The following is a 17,384-nucleotide window of genomic DNA, read 5'->3' as shown; positions in this document are numbered from 1 at the left end:
AGTATAATTTGATTACAGGAAACAACTTCATTGGCTGAGTGAAAATGAGGGTTTGTTATTCCTAAAGAAAACACCTCATAGCTCAATTTTTAAAATTAAGTTATAATTTTTCAGCAGACTGTTTTCACAGCTGTTTTTAAGCATGTCATGCTTTAAGAACTGTAATATTTCTTTTCCATACTCTGCTCTGGTAATTTGAATGTTACTTATAGGAGGTGAAAGGCTTTTGTTTTTGTTTCTCAATCTACCATCACTAATATCTGTCGTGAATTCAAACAGGTTCCTATAAAGTGAATAATTGATTCGCCACAAAGTGGTGCTCATTTAATGAGCTAATGTTCAATGAGGAATTTACAGCTGTAAGTATAAAATGACAATACTGCATTGTCTGGAGACTTGAAATGGAGCAAGACCTGTCCATCTACAGTCATTTTCTCTTGTGCAAATTCCTTACTTAATTTGGTATTTTCTCCCATGTTCCTCGCACCCAACACGTCCCTGTTACATCTTTTCTACATCAGTTGAGCTGCTTCTCCTACATTCAGATTAACAAAAAAGTATATGATGGAAATTACAGTTTACAATTGAAGGTCGAATTGACTCTGAAATGAAAATTGATTTAGCATTTTTTTTCAGGAAGGATATCAATGGAAAAGTTTTCAGATTCTAGTTGTCCAGTCAGCATTTGCAGCAGTTTTTTTTTGGGCTTTTCTTTTCCTGTGGGCCAGTAAACCATTTAGTACAATACATTGGAAGACTGGGAAGGAGAATACTGATTAACAGCATGTATTAAGCAAAATAACTGGATTAGGCTGCAGAAAACATGGGAGTGTGAATTCAGTCTTTACAGTGGTGGATGGGATTCAAAAATGTCACATTATATATTTAAATGGGATTTAGAAACAGTATTAAAATAACAGATGTAGTATTTTAGAAGCTGCTGTTGTTCTGGGACTTGAAATTCTTTGGAGAACTGTGTGTTATCCCTCTGAGTACTGAATGTCCTTTGCAGCTTTCCAAATTCTCACGTTTCCTGTAAGATCCACAGAAAAAAAATTGTCCATGAATTGCTAATTCTGAACATTATAATGTGCAATTGGAACAATATGTGTAATTGACCTGTCAATTCCATAAAACCTTAAAATCTAATGTCTAATGACATCCATGTGTTTGGCATAATTAGAGAATGACATTGTCGGTAAATAGATCACCACGGTGGAACTGGAGACATAAGCAAATACAAATGCTGAAAAACTGAAAACAACATTAAAATAAAGGGCAGATCGAATAACACTTGAAGGGGGAAAGATGGGTTAACATTTCAGGCCTGGTCCTTCATGAGGGGCACATGGGAATTATTAACCTAGTTTCCTGTTTCATTTTGGCATCCTTTTGACCACTCTTCCACAGTAAAGATTTGCAGTAAGTGTTACTTTTAACGTTGCATTTTCAAAGCAAATGTAATCTCACAATTTTTAAAAAATAAATGGCACCTAGAAGAGAGCTGGTTAATGTGCTAATGAAGATCTTCCCCCCTAAAGGCTGTGAACAATAAGCAATTCATTAACATCTCAGTATTCAATAAACACCTTACAACCATTTTGGTAACATTGCATGCAGATAAATTGCCCTGATTGAAATAATCTTAAATGTTGCTCTGCACTTTCATGCACTGTGAAATAAAGCAGCTGCTTACATCAAGCCTCATCTTACCAAATGTCTGCCTGGTCCATCTTCTGGGAGATTGAAGAAGCACATATGTGAAAGATATGAATGTCCTCTTCAGCACACAAAGGGACATTATTGTGACTGTATCATAGAAGCAGATATTGAGCAGTCTTGGTAGCTTTCCATAAACGATCGTCTAACCATTGAAGGGAATGGCAGATGCCCCTGAACCTAGACAAAATCTAAGCCAAAACCCTCTCTGAAGTATCACTTCTACTTGCTTATGCCAATTTATCAATTGTGAGCTTCCATTTAAAAAAAAATTAAAATAGAAATTAGTATTGATCTTAAAAAGTTGTATTTGTGTAAATTAATCATTTATCCTTAGCTGTAACAGGTTTTGTCATAAATGTATTTAAATGGTGTGTCAGGTAAATGATAGGAGTACTCAAAGAGATACACTATTGTTAGGATAAAATATCAATGTTGATAAATGATATCCAGGATCGAGTGGAAATTACAGTTTAAAATTGATCTTCTTAAAAACATCCCCAGTACAATGAAAGGCATTTTTTTCCATAAATTATGTTGACCTTTAGCCAAAGTTCACTGTTATATTTGTCCTAGAGATCAGGGTGTTTAAAACCTCAGGATCCCTGAACCTGGTGAACAGACAACAAACAAGATATTTTGTTAACAAGAGTTACATTTTATCTTTTTTATGATGGATGCCACAATTTGCTAATGACTTGTTTACATCCATTTTACTGAACTAACAGTTGATCACTTATTACTGTTCATGAGAACACTGTCCACCAAACAGCAAAGCTGTCTTGTCACACTTTCCATGAAGGCACATTACTGTTTCTTTCATATCAGTGTAGAGTTATGTGTTGCTACTAAACAGGTCAACATTTGTAGCACAACAATTGTGTGTCGCCTGACCATCGCATGTCAACAGATTTCAGAAATTCCAGAGTTTCAAGACAATTTCCCCTCTTGTTTTTTAATGTTCTGAAAAGTTGCGGCATTACTGCTCAAGCCATTCGCCTTTGTCTGCACAAATATTGGCAGTGCTATCTCGGTCAAAATTAATATCCACCCACTACATTGTGAATGTAAGATAAAAACACTTTTTTTTCATTTTGCACAAGAATTTCAAAATTTTATGGGCGTGGCATGAATTAAATTTCTTTGCTCTTTTTACCAAACCCCATTGAAACAGATGACTATCCATCGTTCTTGATCAATGGGCAACATTGCTTTAATAAAATAGCTCAGCAAAGTGGATGGCTTTTAAATATGAATAGCTACTTCTAAAGATTTTGTGTCTGCACCTTGGTAGAAAATATCTTTTCTGTTTACCATTTGCCATCCACTTCTATGTAAGTAAAAGCATGGCATTGGAATTTACAAAGATGTACCATCCATGACAAGTAAGTCTACATAAAGTTTATATAATTGTTTTACGCTTGCAAGTACTTGTAATCAGTAACAGAGAGATAAGAAACCAAATGGAATGAAATTGCTCAGGAGTTCAAGTAACATTTAATACATCTAATATCCATTAAAAAAAGTAAATGTAGATTAGCCAATAATTTCGAAAGCCACAAAAAAACTTGTATCTTTTTATGAAATCAGGAATTTTTAAGGTGAAGAATGATAATTTCTGAGTCTGGTTTAATGAATGATGGAAGAAGAAGAATGTGTCTAAGTAATATGCAATCTGAGTGACGAGACTATCATAGTAGAAAAGCTTGTGATGTGAGACAAGCATCAGGGCTAAGTGTGAAGAGTGCAGGGTCCACAGGAGAATCATTAGGAGTGCTGATCAATGAGATTGCTGCTTGTTGAGTGATGCAGTTCATTGAGCCAGGTCTGAGAGCGGTGATGCAGATGGTGGATTGTAGCATTTGAAATAAAACACATTCAGTAACTTTAACTCCCCTGCGAGGCCTTGACTCTTTCTCCTTTGCAGTGTGAGTGCACCTGAGGGAACACAATAATTCTCTATTAATTGGTTTACTTCAGTTGATCAGCCTATTGCGAACTAACTCCATAACCTCTTCAAAATAATGAGGGCTACATTCAGTAGCATGAAAGGATGGTCACAGAATTGCAGTGCACAATTAATCTATAGCCACAGATTCCAAAGCAGACACCACACCAACTTTGTGCTCCTTATTCATTTCACTAATTTCATAGTTTGGCTGACAGCATGAGTGACTAGTTTCAGTTAAAACAAATATTCAGTTGTAAGTCTAACTCATGCCTCCTAAAGAAAGTGGTATTGAGTTTGACCAGGCTTTGGCAGAAGGTTTCCAAATGAATATGACCTGCAGAACATAAAATGGCAGATTGCACATTCAAAGGTTTTGCAGATACTACATGTAAATCTGTTACAGAAAAGATGTAAAGTAGGAGATTGCCCTGCATTTACCACCCCCCACCCCCCACCCCCACCACAAGCCAGGTCCATCCAGATCACAAACGACCAAGAGCCAAGCCCTCTCAGTCAATGCTTTTTCAAACGCCAAGATCCACCATCTGCACCACCACCCTCAGATCCAGCTCATTAAACTACATCACTCACTGACCTGCAGTCTCATCGATCAGCACTCCTAATGATTTTCATGCAGACCCTGCACTCTTTCACACTTAGCACTAATGCAGGTCTCACATCCACATCACCAGCATTTCCACAATGATAATCACGTGACTCAAACAGATTGTATACTCCACATCACCACACTTCTCCGTAAAAGGATAATGAAACAGCAGCGACTCTCTGGAGGAGAACAAGTGCAACCAATGTTCTGAACAATATGGACGAGACTGTATGGGCCATTATTAAAACAGTCATTGAGAGATTGAGGTCAGCACAGGAACTAAAACGATAGATGACAGAACCTTTGTGCCTAATCATCCCATTTAGATCCCATCATATCCTCAACCCCCATTCTTATCTGATTGATGTACAGATGGTGTAAACATGCACCACTTAATTACACCGCACAGTAACCTTATGATTGTCTTATTTTTGTTTCAAAAATCAATGAAGAGAAGGCTAGCCAGAAAAGGCAGGGCAAAGAGGTACTCTATCACTCATTTCCAAATTTGTAGCTATCAACTCTGATCACGGTGTGCAATTTAGTTCATAAAAAATGGTACATTAGATATGTGTTAAGACTTTTAGCATATAACCTGTAGCCAGGACAAGTTTATGTGGCAGCTCTTGCACAGCAATTCACAAAACCTTTGGTGGTAATTTAGGTAAAAACTTTGATAGGTTAACACAGACAATGCTTTAGTCCCTGGAAATTTTGCCAGAGGGACCACTTTCAATGTCTAGTGGCGTGGAGCAATGTGGATGTGAGACCTGCAGTAGTGCTAAGTGTGAAAGAGTGCAGGGTCCGCACAAAAATCATTAGGAGTGCTGATCGATGAGACTGCAGGTCAGTGAGTGATGTAGTTTAATGAGCTGGATCTGAGGGTGGTGGTGCAGATGGTGGATTGTGGCATTTGAAAAAGCATTGCCTGGAGTTGCGCAGTTCAGTTATAGCCCATTCTTGCCCAGAGGATATGACAACTAACTCCATTCATGCAGTTCTTTTACCAACCAGAATATTGCTAGTGGCTGAGGACTCGACTTCTATTTGACCAAGGTAGCACAGGGAACATGAGCATCCTGGAATCTCCCAGTAAAACAGACCTCCTCTTCCCTTTTGTGCTATTCAGTAGCTAACCTGCACTGTTGTGTCATCTACCAAGAGAGTGGAGACAGACAGGCCTTCTAAACCCAGATTTGCATGTGGTCATCCTATAAGCCTGCAGACTTCCATCAGCAATGCTGGAGTCGCATACAGGGGATTTAGAAAGGTGCTTAACCTTACTTTAATAAAGCTTGTGAGTGACAGAGGTTGAATGTGGGACTGTAAGTGAATGGAAATTAGGGCTGTGGTTCAAAAGCAGAAAATGTTGGGAATACCCAGCAGGACAGGCAGCATTTGTGGAAAAAGAAACCGAGTTAAAGGATTGTGTCAAAAAGAAACCTTCACCAGAACTGGGAAAGCAAAAAAACAAATTAATTTCAAGTTGAAGATAGCATTGCAGAGAAATGGGTAGGACAAAGGGAGCATTTCTAATGGGGTGCGGCCAAAGTTGCTGTGGTGATAAGATGTTCATGAAGCCATCTGTTTGATAGATATTGAGCAAAGTTAGAGGAAAAGAAAACAAATAAAAGAACTTGTAAAAGCTGTGAAATGTAAGGCAGAATTATAAGAAATGGCCAGCAAATCAGGTTGTGTCAGCAAACAGCTTAATTAATATTTCAGACCTCCATCTAAAATGGTCAGATTTAATAGAAACAGGGAAAGCAAATAATCCAAAATAGTTGAATTTGACATTAATCCTGAGCTTCAGTGTGATTGGATGCATGATGAGGTATCATTCCACGCTTACTTTAGGATCACTGGAATAGTGCAGGGTGTCACAGACAGAAAGGTCGGAGTGAGAGTGGGAGTGAGAATTATAGTGACAACAGCTCGAAGTTCAGAATCACCCTTTGGCCCTGAATGCAGCTGCTCTGCAAATTTGGGCTCCAGTATGGAGGAGAACATATTGTGAGTGATGAATATAATACATTAGATGAGGAAGAAATAGTATGGAGGAGAAACATATTGTGAGTGATGAATATAATACACTAGATGAGGAAGAAATAGAAGCAAATCTCTGCTTCATATAACCATATACATGAAATGACTTTTTGGCTCCTTGAAGTTTGGAAAGTGGAGGTTTCTAATAATCTCTTTATTATTTCTATTTGAAGCCTCCTGTATCTTTCCAACAAGGCTCAATGTAAATGATGAATAGAACTTGATTTTCTATCTGGGCAGCTCTGGGGAATCAATGTTATATTCAGCAATTTCACATAATTTATTGTCTATGCTGGCCAGTTCTGTGATAGATTATGGATCCAATGTTGATCTGTGATTTTTAACCTGAAATAGTGAAAATTTATTTTCCCCCAATCCCCATGTTTGCTGAATTCCTGTGACAATTATTTTTTTTGCTCTGGATTTCAACATCTGCAGTTTCCTGTGTCTAGGCTTCAGATTATTCATCTGCAATAGCAACTACTTCCTGATAATTCTGACTTTCATTTTGCAGCGCTACATATCTCTATTTTTTCTCCCTTCCTCTCTTATCTCCTCCCCCCCCCGCCCCCCTCCGAATGATATATCATCCAGGTGGCAACAGCTAATCACTGGGGGAGTCCTGGCCACACCCTGTCAGGGATATTTCCATTATCCTATCAATTCTTTCCTAACTTATCTGCCTTGTAGTCAAATCAAAGAGAAATTGACCTGAAGTAAACGGTTACGTGAATCCAATCGGAAGCATACCAGTAGGTCTGAGCATGTAGGTGCGTGATACTTGTAGCTGATGACAAGTTGGAGTCAATGAATGGAGGCATGTTGTGGAACTCACTGCCAGGCTTCCACATTTCATGTACTTTTCATCATCTGGAAACACAAAACCTGTAAGTCATTAATATTAAAATGAAAGACAATTGATCAGAGTATTTCCTCATTATGTATAATTTGACTCTAAATTGCTGCCACAGTGATTTATCTTATTCATTTTTGAAATATTTATGTGTTTTTCAAATTATTATATTTATTAAAAAAAGTCCATAATTGGATTAGTGAATCTCATTAATTTCCTAATCTGTCATATTAATTTTTTTCCCTGGAAGATAGAACCTCTGCACTGCACAACCTCCATAAATACTGAGAGTTGTAGCAATAGCTGTTAAATCCTTTTTGAAACATGGACTGCTTCATAAAATTCCTATTTAAATAGGGATTAGCTTAATTATTTTATCTTGCACCTGATATTTCAAGCACTTCATTCACTGAAATATTCATGAAAACATGTGACAGATTTGTAAATTTTGTCTTTAACAGTTATACACTGCTTTATGAGCATTTTAATCAGGATGTATTTGCTTGAAGAAACCATACGAGGAAGTTAATGATTTTGCTAATTTGAAAAATGCTGGTATGATTACCTAAGGTTAACTGATTTTGGCATTTTACAGAATAGAGTACAAAGTAAATTTACTCTATTCAGCAAGCAATCAAAAGTCAAACCTACATTCTTATTTTTCTATATTCTTATTGCTTCTGGGTTCGTTTTTGCATAACTTTTCTTTTTTTTAAATTGCTGTCTTTTTTCTTAATTCCTTTCACTCTTTTCAATTCTCTCATATCCCTGGTTCTTTTTCTCAATCTTTACCCTCTGCTTTATGTCATTTTTTTTTTCTCAATCTCATTATTCTCTCTTCGTGTTTCAATATTTTCATTGGGCTATGATCATTTCTAAGAAGTCTTTTACTGCACATCCGATACCCAACTTCAGTTATAAGAACAAACTGTTGACCCTCTGTTTGTTTTAGTCAATAGTTTGTCTCAGAAGCATTCTGTGTAATGGGAAGAGGTCAGGTAGACCAGACAAGGTGTCAGCCCTTCAGCAAAGCAATACGACCCCAACTGGGACTTGGCAGAGTTCCTGTGCACAGTGAATATTGTGATTGAATCAGTCCCAGTGCTTGAAGTGAAACCCACTGAGAGTGTGCACCTGGCAAGATTGAAGTGAAAAATGAAGACAGGCTATTGAAAATATTTTCTAACTTGTAGTGATGAGATCTGGATCAATTGTATCCAGGTCAAATCAACTTGGTCTTTAGATGTAATTCCAACACATTCTGGACAAATGCAGCACTGTGTTTTGTGACAAATAATATGTCAAACCATCTGAAAACATCATTATCCTATTAAGAAAGTTTGAGTCTTGCCTCTGTGACAGGCCGGCCTATAGGTTTGAGTCTCAAATAAAGGCACAGACAGGGCAACTAACCTCGTAAATGCCAGCAATTGGTATTGTTTTGAATAATCAGTGTCTGCTTGTCAACATTTGTAGGCAAAAGCAGTTCCTCCCCATAGGAACAATCCCCATTGCTTCTTCACTTAGTTCCATTCCAGAATCACTCAGTATCACTCCTTGTTCCCCCACCGGTGCCACTCTGCTTGTGTGGAGCTCTTCTCCTGCTGTCACTTCTTGAATGCAAATGTTCTCAGAGGAAGAGACAGGACAAAGAATGCCATTGTAAAATTGATGAGGGAAAAAAAAGGGTGGCATCATAAATTGAAGGCAGGAATATGGGGAGAAGAAATTTATTGTGGGTTGAATGGTGAGAACAACATCAGTTTTAACTGGATGCTGGGATCTGCAACACGCCAGTGAAAACTGCCATGTGGCATGATCAATGGTTCGCGCCACTGTGAAAAATTTTGAACGAGGTTAATAGTTTATTCTGAAACTTAGGGTTAGATATTGGAACCTCCAGTGCATATTTAGTTTTTTTGTGCAGCTACAGTTTATCCTTCATATCACAGATTATATGACACGTGCTGCCTGTATCTAATGGAATTTAGAGCTTTTTTGTGTGAGCAATGATCTTCTCATGGGGAAAAAAAAACTTCAGAAGGCATGATGCAAATGTTTGGAAATACACAGCATTAGCAGCATCACTTTTCAATCACCAGCATTTTGGAAAATGGTTCATTGCTGGTTGCTTCACTGATTGCAGCTTCGGACAGACCAGTACAAAGTTGCTGACTGCAAACCCTCTGGTTCCTTCAGCAGACCACACCTTGGGGCAACTCTGTGCTAATTGTAGATCAATGGTTGACCAGGCCAGATAATCATGAGGGTGGTGCCCAGATACAAAGCAGAGAGCATTTTCTCTCTTCTATGCATTCCTCATCTTAATTGCAGCGTTTTCTTCAGCTGCGTTGTGTAGATTTTGGGGTTTTTTTTTAGCACTATTTTACTTTTTAACAGTGAACACAGCAATGATATGGCAGTCCTGATCAGAAGCCTTGACAGGAGTTGAAATGCTCCTGTCTTATTATGTGAACCTGTGTGTTAAATGCCATAACTCCTCATATCAGACTTATGTGGGCATTTCCACTACATGCAGAACATGATCAGCAGATTAAAAGAGAATGTAACCCAATTTCTAGGTGATAGACTACTATTGGCAAAATAGATATTTTATGTGCCGGAATTAGGGAAAGCCCCTGCAATTTTTACCAAGATAATATCTGATGTGAACACATCCAATAGAAGAAGAAAATTAAATTGTCTCACATGTTAGGGTATAGTCAGCCATTTTCTAATTTCAATATAACTACATATCATTGAACTAAAATCAGGCTAGATTTTTGACATGCTAATGATCATGTTTATTGTCATACCCACTGTACAATGTGCATATGCCCAAAAATCTTGCTTGCTGCAACTGAATAGGTATTTATAAAGGAAAACTATAATAGTAAATTAATTGAGACAATAAATGCATAAAATAGAGAAGTATTCATAGTAATCCTAGTGCAAAAAATGACTTGCAACAGTGCAGACAGTCCATATTATTGTAGCAAGATTCTGATAGCTTTTGAAATTGTGTCTTGTCTTGCTGGTTTTCAAAATCGAATGTATGGGTCATAGTACTTTTGGACATAGTAGGGTAATTTTTGTCAAATAATTCCTATAACTGAATGCAGTTTGATAATCTCTTCACTGGAACAGTGGTAATGCAGACAGGGCTGAAAATGGGAATATAATTTGTCAGTATTGCCCTTCATTGTCAAACAATTTGTCAGCTTTAATAGCCTTGTGAAGATGAGTTAATTGAACCAAGTGTCAGTTCATTTAGGAGCAGAGGACAGAAAAATATAAAAGCAAACATTGTGTTTGGGAGCCAGAAAATAAAGTTATCATTCCCAAACCTGTTTAATGATCCTGTGTTTAAAATAGTGTACCTCCTTTCACGTACATAGATAGAAACACAGCTGGATCAAGGTGAATGTTTCAGTCTCAGCATTTGAAACTCTTTGGCTCAATTGTAGGACCCAAATGAATGAAAGATAGAATGGATGTGGTTATCGAACAAGTTACCCAGTTTTCCATTAAGATTAATTTATTTGTGCAAATTGAGGTTCACTGATTGCCAGCCAAATCCAATGGTAAAATGAGACATGCTCATGTAGTCAGCATGTATCATTGTGGATACCTTTTCTGCAAGAAGTTCTGTGAGCAGATTTAACAGTGTTATTTAGGAGTGATTAGCAAAGTTTTTTTTTGTTTCAATATTATGGGGTTAATCTCACTTTCTCTCTTTCTCTTTTTCTTTTATTCTTTCTCTTTCAAGCACATCTTTTTCTTCAATCATTTATAAAATCTATTCTTCAATTGCCTGTTGTTGGTTAATGCAGACATTTAAACACATTCTTGCTTCACTAAAGTAGTCTATTGAGTCTGCAAATCGAAACATGTAAATGTGAATAAATACAGGGTAAATTTTATGCTTTGTATCCACACATGTCAGCATGTCTAAGGTTATATTTTTCAGTAACCAGAGGGTCATGCAACAGTCTGTGTATGATAACTGGTAATCAAATCCAGTCTTTCCCCATTTGAACTTTTAAGTTATTGAAACCTTGGTTTTCACTTTTCTTGTGCTCCCTGTTGTTTTCTACCAATTTGAGGGAATCATATAAGCAATGGTGATTTCATCCATAACATCAAAAAGCTTTCTGGGATAAGACTTTCCCTTTGACGCCTCTCTATTTGCCCTGGCATAACAGTACATAACATGAATCCATGAGTTTACTACAATTAGTTCCAGTCATTTTTGGAAAGCTTGCACCAATATATGCCTATGATCTTTCAGTTTTACCTTTAATGGTAAAGATCCAGTTTTGTTCGCTCTATGACTTTTTATTAAAAAATAACTGCTATTTGGCTATATGATGGAATCACACTCTTGTCCATTATTTTATTGAGTGGGACAATGAAAATCAAAGAGTACATTCACCAATTTTTTTTTTCTGTTCTTTCCTGAGTTGTGGAGATTGAAGTTATATAAATGTCAGCAAGTTTTCAGAACTTCATAGGTGAGGTTGAATATTTGTGCAATCCAAATTTTATTTCTTTACACCATCCAGAGAAGTCCGTGTAAAATGTTCAGCGATACAAATGATGTAGTTTCATCCTTTCCCAAAGAGGATTTCTTAACCTTGATTCCCGTTGATTCCATTTACTGCGGGTCTGAAGCAGTATTGAACGAGTGAATGGAGGTTGGCTCTGATTGTTTGTAGAATGAAACTGGGGTGGAGAGGAGAGGGGAGGGAAGGAAAGATGAGGCACATTTTACTATGTTGTGCATTTAGCAAATGATAAGTCAGATGATCGATAGGTAAGATTCTAAATGGAGCTGAGGTCCTTCTTTGCCGGGAGGAAGAGAACTGAATTTAAGAGTAAATCACTTTAAGCTAGCCAGTAGACCTCTTAGTGAATTGATGCTGATAGATGTGGAGAAACATCTTGCCCAATCATACTCAGACCTGCTAAGTGTTGCATTGATTGTAGAAACATATTTGACCAACCTGCCTACATTTGATTATAAGACACTTCAATTCCTCAATGTATTTTCATATGCTGTGTACAACCAGGCTCTTTCTAGTGGTTTTCACTGCAGAGCTGGAAAATTCTGTGGGATCCTCAGTTTTCAATTCTCCTTATGAATTCTTCACTAATTTAGGGATCTCTAGTATTGCTGCCAGATTCAAAGTATTGCCAGATGGAAAGCATAAGAAGTTCCATTCTCCAGTGGTGAATTAACACTCACCCTGATGAGTGACAGATTACATTGGCAAGCATTCACCAGACATTCATTTTTAACTATAGTTCTATTTTCTCCTGAATTCTCTCATTTAAAAGCATTGCTTCATGTTGTGTTCCACAGAAAGCAGAAAAGCTTAACCACCTTTCCCAAATAACCATTCTATATTCAGCAGTTTACCCAGAGAACTGTTCTCCTGTTAAACCATTTCAGAGAATTTCAAACATTCCTCAAACCATGTCACATACAGTTAATATTTTAAGGGCAAAAAAATAACCCAAAAAGAAGGGAAGGCTTTTTATTTTCCCCTCCAGCAAAATGCATTTTAATGCCCTCATAGAAGCACAGCAGCTAAATTGTGCATAGCAGGCCCTTGCCACTGTATTGTGATAATGTCCAGTTAAACTTTTTTTAGAGATGTTGATAGAGTCATAACTATTGCCCAGAACACTGGAGAGTGAACTCTCCTGCTCTCAAAAGTAATGTTTTGGGATTTTTGTTTACATTTATGTGAGAAAACAATTGGGTCTTTAGAGTGAATCAATTTTACTTAAATCTTTTGTGCAAGGGTATGGCAGAGTGGCACCATCATGGGTAGCTCAGAGGTGTCGTGGCTTTAGCCATAATGACTCAGGTTAAATCCTGACCTTGGCTGCTGGGTGGAACTTACACATTCACCCTGTAATTACAAGGGTTTCCTCTGGGTGATCTGAATTCCTTCTCACCAAAGGCAGCTGGTTGGTTGTAAATTTCACTAGTGAGGGTGGGTGGCAAGAGATGGGAGAGAGTATGTTTGATTGGGATGAAAGAGGAAAAATTATATTAGTGTTGGATAGTCAGCACAAATACAGTGAGCTGAAGGGCCTTTTCCTGCAGAATATTTGTAAATTCAAATAGATCCACTCTCTGATTCTAGTGGCAGTTCACCCGATTTACTAAGTTGTTTGCTAGTTGCTCCTTCATTTTTGAGTTTTCCTGATATTGAATTAAGGATCATGTTTTGGTTGATGAAGTAAGTTAGGTAATTAAATGCTGCATTACAAGCTGTGAATTATATATTGGTAGTCCTTCGATGTGCATGAGACACGCTGTTGTGCAGTTTTGCACAACAGAAACCTGTGCATGATGGAGTTTTAAGTAGAACGGCCGTTGCACAAGGGCGATTCCACTCTCTCGGCAGAAGAGACCTTGATCCAATGGCACAGACAACTGTTATGGCTGGAGACATCTCTTGCTGCATTGGATGACCAGGATGTCAAAGTGCCTTGTCATACTCTCAGTGCTCCTCAATTCCTGATGGGCCTGCCTTCTTGACCATTGGAATTATTCGGTCTCTTGGGCTCATTCCACCAGGGCCAGATTGCACATGCTGGGATAGACAGATCCCCTATCTCACCGAGGGTCGACGACCCATCGGCTACCCTCACTTGGTTTAGCCCGTCTGGCAAGATGGCTTACCAGGGTGTGGCCGCTGCGGATGCTGCAGCTACTTGGAGCCACAGATGAGAGCTGAGCGCCAGGTGGGGACAAAAGGCGGCCGTGCTGCCCAAAAAAGGCATGGCAGGCCCCCTTCACACCAGAGGTGCTACCCTTTCCTAGAGACCTCATACATCCCATTCTTGTGAATTATAATGTACTTTTTTATTGTAGAGCATAAAGATGAACAAGAGACCCACAATTATTTTTGAAAAATTTAAAATAATTTAGGAATGAATTGCCATTGCATGCAATAAACCTGTTCCTCTCAGGGTTTGAGAGATATGACTGGAAGATGGGGCTGAAGGGTCTGCCTTTTGTAAAAAGGGAAGAGGAAAATAAAATGGAGGTCTGGCCACAAAATCATTTGGATTTAACTCCCATGCCTTTTTATTTATTTATTTATTTTTTAAAAAATTTTTTTATTTTTCACACCATAAATCACGTTAGCCATGATATACACTTTTTCTTTTTCACACATATACAGTGACTTTTTCTCCCCCCCCCTCCCTCCTCCCAAGCCACCCCCCCACCCCCCCCTCTCATCCATTTTAGGTATACAATCTAGGTTGCATTAAGCCAGTCAGACAATGTTGTCATTCAACAAAAATACACCAGAAATTCTACTGAGTCCATTCTTTTCTTTTCTTCTCCTTCCATCAACTTAGGTAATGTTTGTTCCCGGTAGGTTTTCGCTATTGTATTAAATGCAAGGCTCCCATACTTGTTCGAATATTTCAATATTATTTCTTAAACTATATGTTATTTTTTCTAATGGGATACATTTATTCATTTCTATATACCATTGTTGTATTTTCAAATCATCTTCCAATTTCCAGGTTGACATAATACATTTTTTTGCTACGGCTAGGGCTATCTTAACAAATCTTTTTTGTGCATCCTCCAAGTCAATTCCAAATTCTTTATTTTTTATGTTACTTAGGAGAAAGATCTCTGGATTCTTTGGTATATTGTTTTCTGTTATTTTATTTAATATCTGATTGAGATCATCCCAAAATTTTTCTACTCTCTCACATGTCCAGATTGCATGAATTGTTGTTCCCCTTTCTTTTTTACATCGAAAACATCTATCAGATACTGTTGGGTCCCATTTATTTAACTTTTGCGGTGTAATGTATAGTCTGTGTAACCAATTATATTGTATCATACGCAGCCTCGTATTTATTGTATTTCTCATCGTTCTAGAACATAATTTCTCCCATGTTTCCTTTTTTATCTTTATATTTAAATCTTGTTCCCATTTTTGTTTAGTTTTACCATTTGTTTCCTCATTCTCCTTTTCTTGCAGTTTAATATACATATTTGTTATAAATCTTTTGATTAACATTGTATCTGTAATCACATATTCAAGGTTACTTCCCTCTGGTAAACTCAAATTGCTTCCTAATTTATCTTTCAAGTAGGATCTCAGTTGGTAATATGCCAGCGCTGTATCTCCAGTTATATTGTACTTATCTCTCATTTGTTCAAAGGATAAGAATCTACTTCCTGAAAAACAATTTTCTATTCTTTTAATCCCTTTTTTTTCCCATTTTCTAAAGGAAAGGTTGTCTATTGTAAAAGGGAGTAGCTTATTTTGCGTCAATATTAGTTTTGGTAATTGATAATTTGTTTTATTTCTTTCTAAATGAATCTTCTTCCATATATTGAGGAGATGGTGTAATACTGGAGAAGTTCTATGTTGTACCAATTTTTCGTCCCATTTATATAATATGTGTTCAGGTATCTTTTCCCCTATTTTATCTAATTCTAATCTCGTCCAGTCTGGTTTTTCCCTTGTTTGATAAAAATCTGATAGGTACCTTAATTGTGCGGCTCTATAATAATTTTGAAGTTTGGGAATTGTAAGCCTCCTTGTTTATACCATTCTGTTAATTTATCTAGTGCTATCCTCGGTTTCCCCCCTCTCCATAAAAATTTCCTTATTATTTTCTTTAACTCTTTGAAGAATTTTTCTGTCAGTTGTACTGGCAATGCCTGAAATAAGTATAGTATCCTTGGAAAAATGTTCATTTTAATACAGTTTATCCTTCCTATCAGTGTTAGTGGTAGCTCTTTCCAATGCTCTAAATCGTCCTGTAATTTTTTCATTAGTGGATTGTAATTGAGTTTATATAATTGGCCTAGATTTTTGTTTATTTGTACACCTAGGTATCTTATTGCCTGCATTTGCCATCTGAATGGGGATTCCTTCTTAAATTTTGAGAAATCCGCGTTATTCATAGGCATTGCTTCACTTTTATTTACGTTTATCTTGTATCCCGACACTTCTCCATATTCCTTCAATTTCTTATATAGTTCTTTTATTGATAGTTCTGGTTCTGTTAAGTACACTATCACATCATCCGCAAATAGACTGATTTTATATTTCCTGTCTTTTATTTTTATTCCTTTTATATTATTATCTATTCTTATCAATTCTGCTAGTGGTTCTATAGCTAGCGCAAACAATAATGGTGATAGTGGGCATCCCTGCCGCGTTGACCTGCTTAAGTTAAATTGCTTTGATACATGTCCATTTACTGTCACTTTCGCTAACGGTCCCTTATATAATGCTTTAATCCAATTAATATACTTCTCCGGTAAACTGAATTTTTGCAATACTTTGAACAAGTAATTCCATTCTACTCTGTCGAAGGCCTTCTCTGCATCTAAAGCAACTGCTACTGCAGGTGCTTTATTTCCTTCTACTGCATGAATTAAGTTAATAAATTTACAAATATTGTCTGTTGTGCGTCTTTTTTTGATTAATCCAGTTTGGTCTAAATTTACCATTTTCGGTACCTGTTCTGCTAATCTGTTTGCTAATAGTTTAGCTATTATCTTATAATCTGTGTTTAGCAAAGATATTGGTCTATATGACGCTGGTGAGAGTGGATCTTTCCCTTGTTTTAGTATCACTGTAATTATTGCTGTTTTACATGAATCTGGTAAGTTTTGTGTCTCATCAATCTGGTTGATTACATCCAGGAGGGGCGGTATTAATCGGTCTTTAAATGTTTTGTAGAATTCTATTGGGAGTCCATCCTCTCCTGGTGTCTTATTATTTGGTAATTTTTTTATTATCTCTTGTATTTCTACTGTTCCAAATGGTTCTGTTAATTTATTTTGTTCCTCTATTTGTAGTTTTGGTAGTTCAATTTTAGTCAAAAATTCATCTATTTTCCCTTCTTTCCCTTCGTTTTCAGTTCGGTATAATTGTTCATAGAATTCTCTGAAGTTTTCCTTAATTTCTTTTGGATTATATGTAATTTGTTTGTCTTTTTTCCTTGTTGCCAATACCATTTTCTTAGTTTGCTCTGTCTTAAGCTGCCATGCTAAGATTTTGTGTGTTTTTTCACCTAGTTCATAATATTTCTGTTTTGTCTTCATTATATTCTTCTCCACCTTATATGTTTGTAATGTTTCATATTTTATTTTTTTATCTGCCAATTCTCTTCTTTTGGTTGTATCTTCCTTCATTGCTAAT

The 17,384-nt window shown here is 37.0% G+C and overlaps 1 protein-coding gene across 42 annotated transcripts in view; it reads left to right on the top strand.

The window, feature by feature from the left end:
• Nucleotides 1–17,384, top strand: part of sox6 (SRY-box transcription factor 6) — a 676,057-nt gene that overhangs the window by 233,377 nt on the left and 425,296 nt on the right. Inside the window, exon 1 of one of the 42 annotated variants that reach the window (XM_069898051.1) lies at nt 2,905–3,104. The exons of the other annotated variants lie outside the window; for them this stretch is intronic. The gene's annotated coding sequence lies outside the window, so the exon portion shown is untranslated. Of the gene's footprint in view, nt 1–2,904; nt 3,105–17,384 lie in introns of those variants that run through there. 42 annotated transcript variants of the gene reach the window in all.

Source organism: Narcine bancroftii, chromosome 1, assembly GCF_036971445.1.
Source record: "Narcine bancroftii isolate sNarBan1 chromosome 1, sNarBan1.hap1, whole genome shotgun sequence".
Taxonomy (NCBI): domain Eukaryota; kingdom Metazoa; phylum Chordata; class Chondrichthyes; order Torpediniformes; family Narcinidae; genus Narcine; species Narcine bancroftii.
The sequence above is the reverse complement of the archived record's forward strand: the minus strand, read 5'-3'. Positions and strand labels throughout refer to the sequence as shown.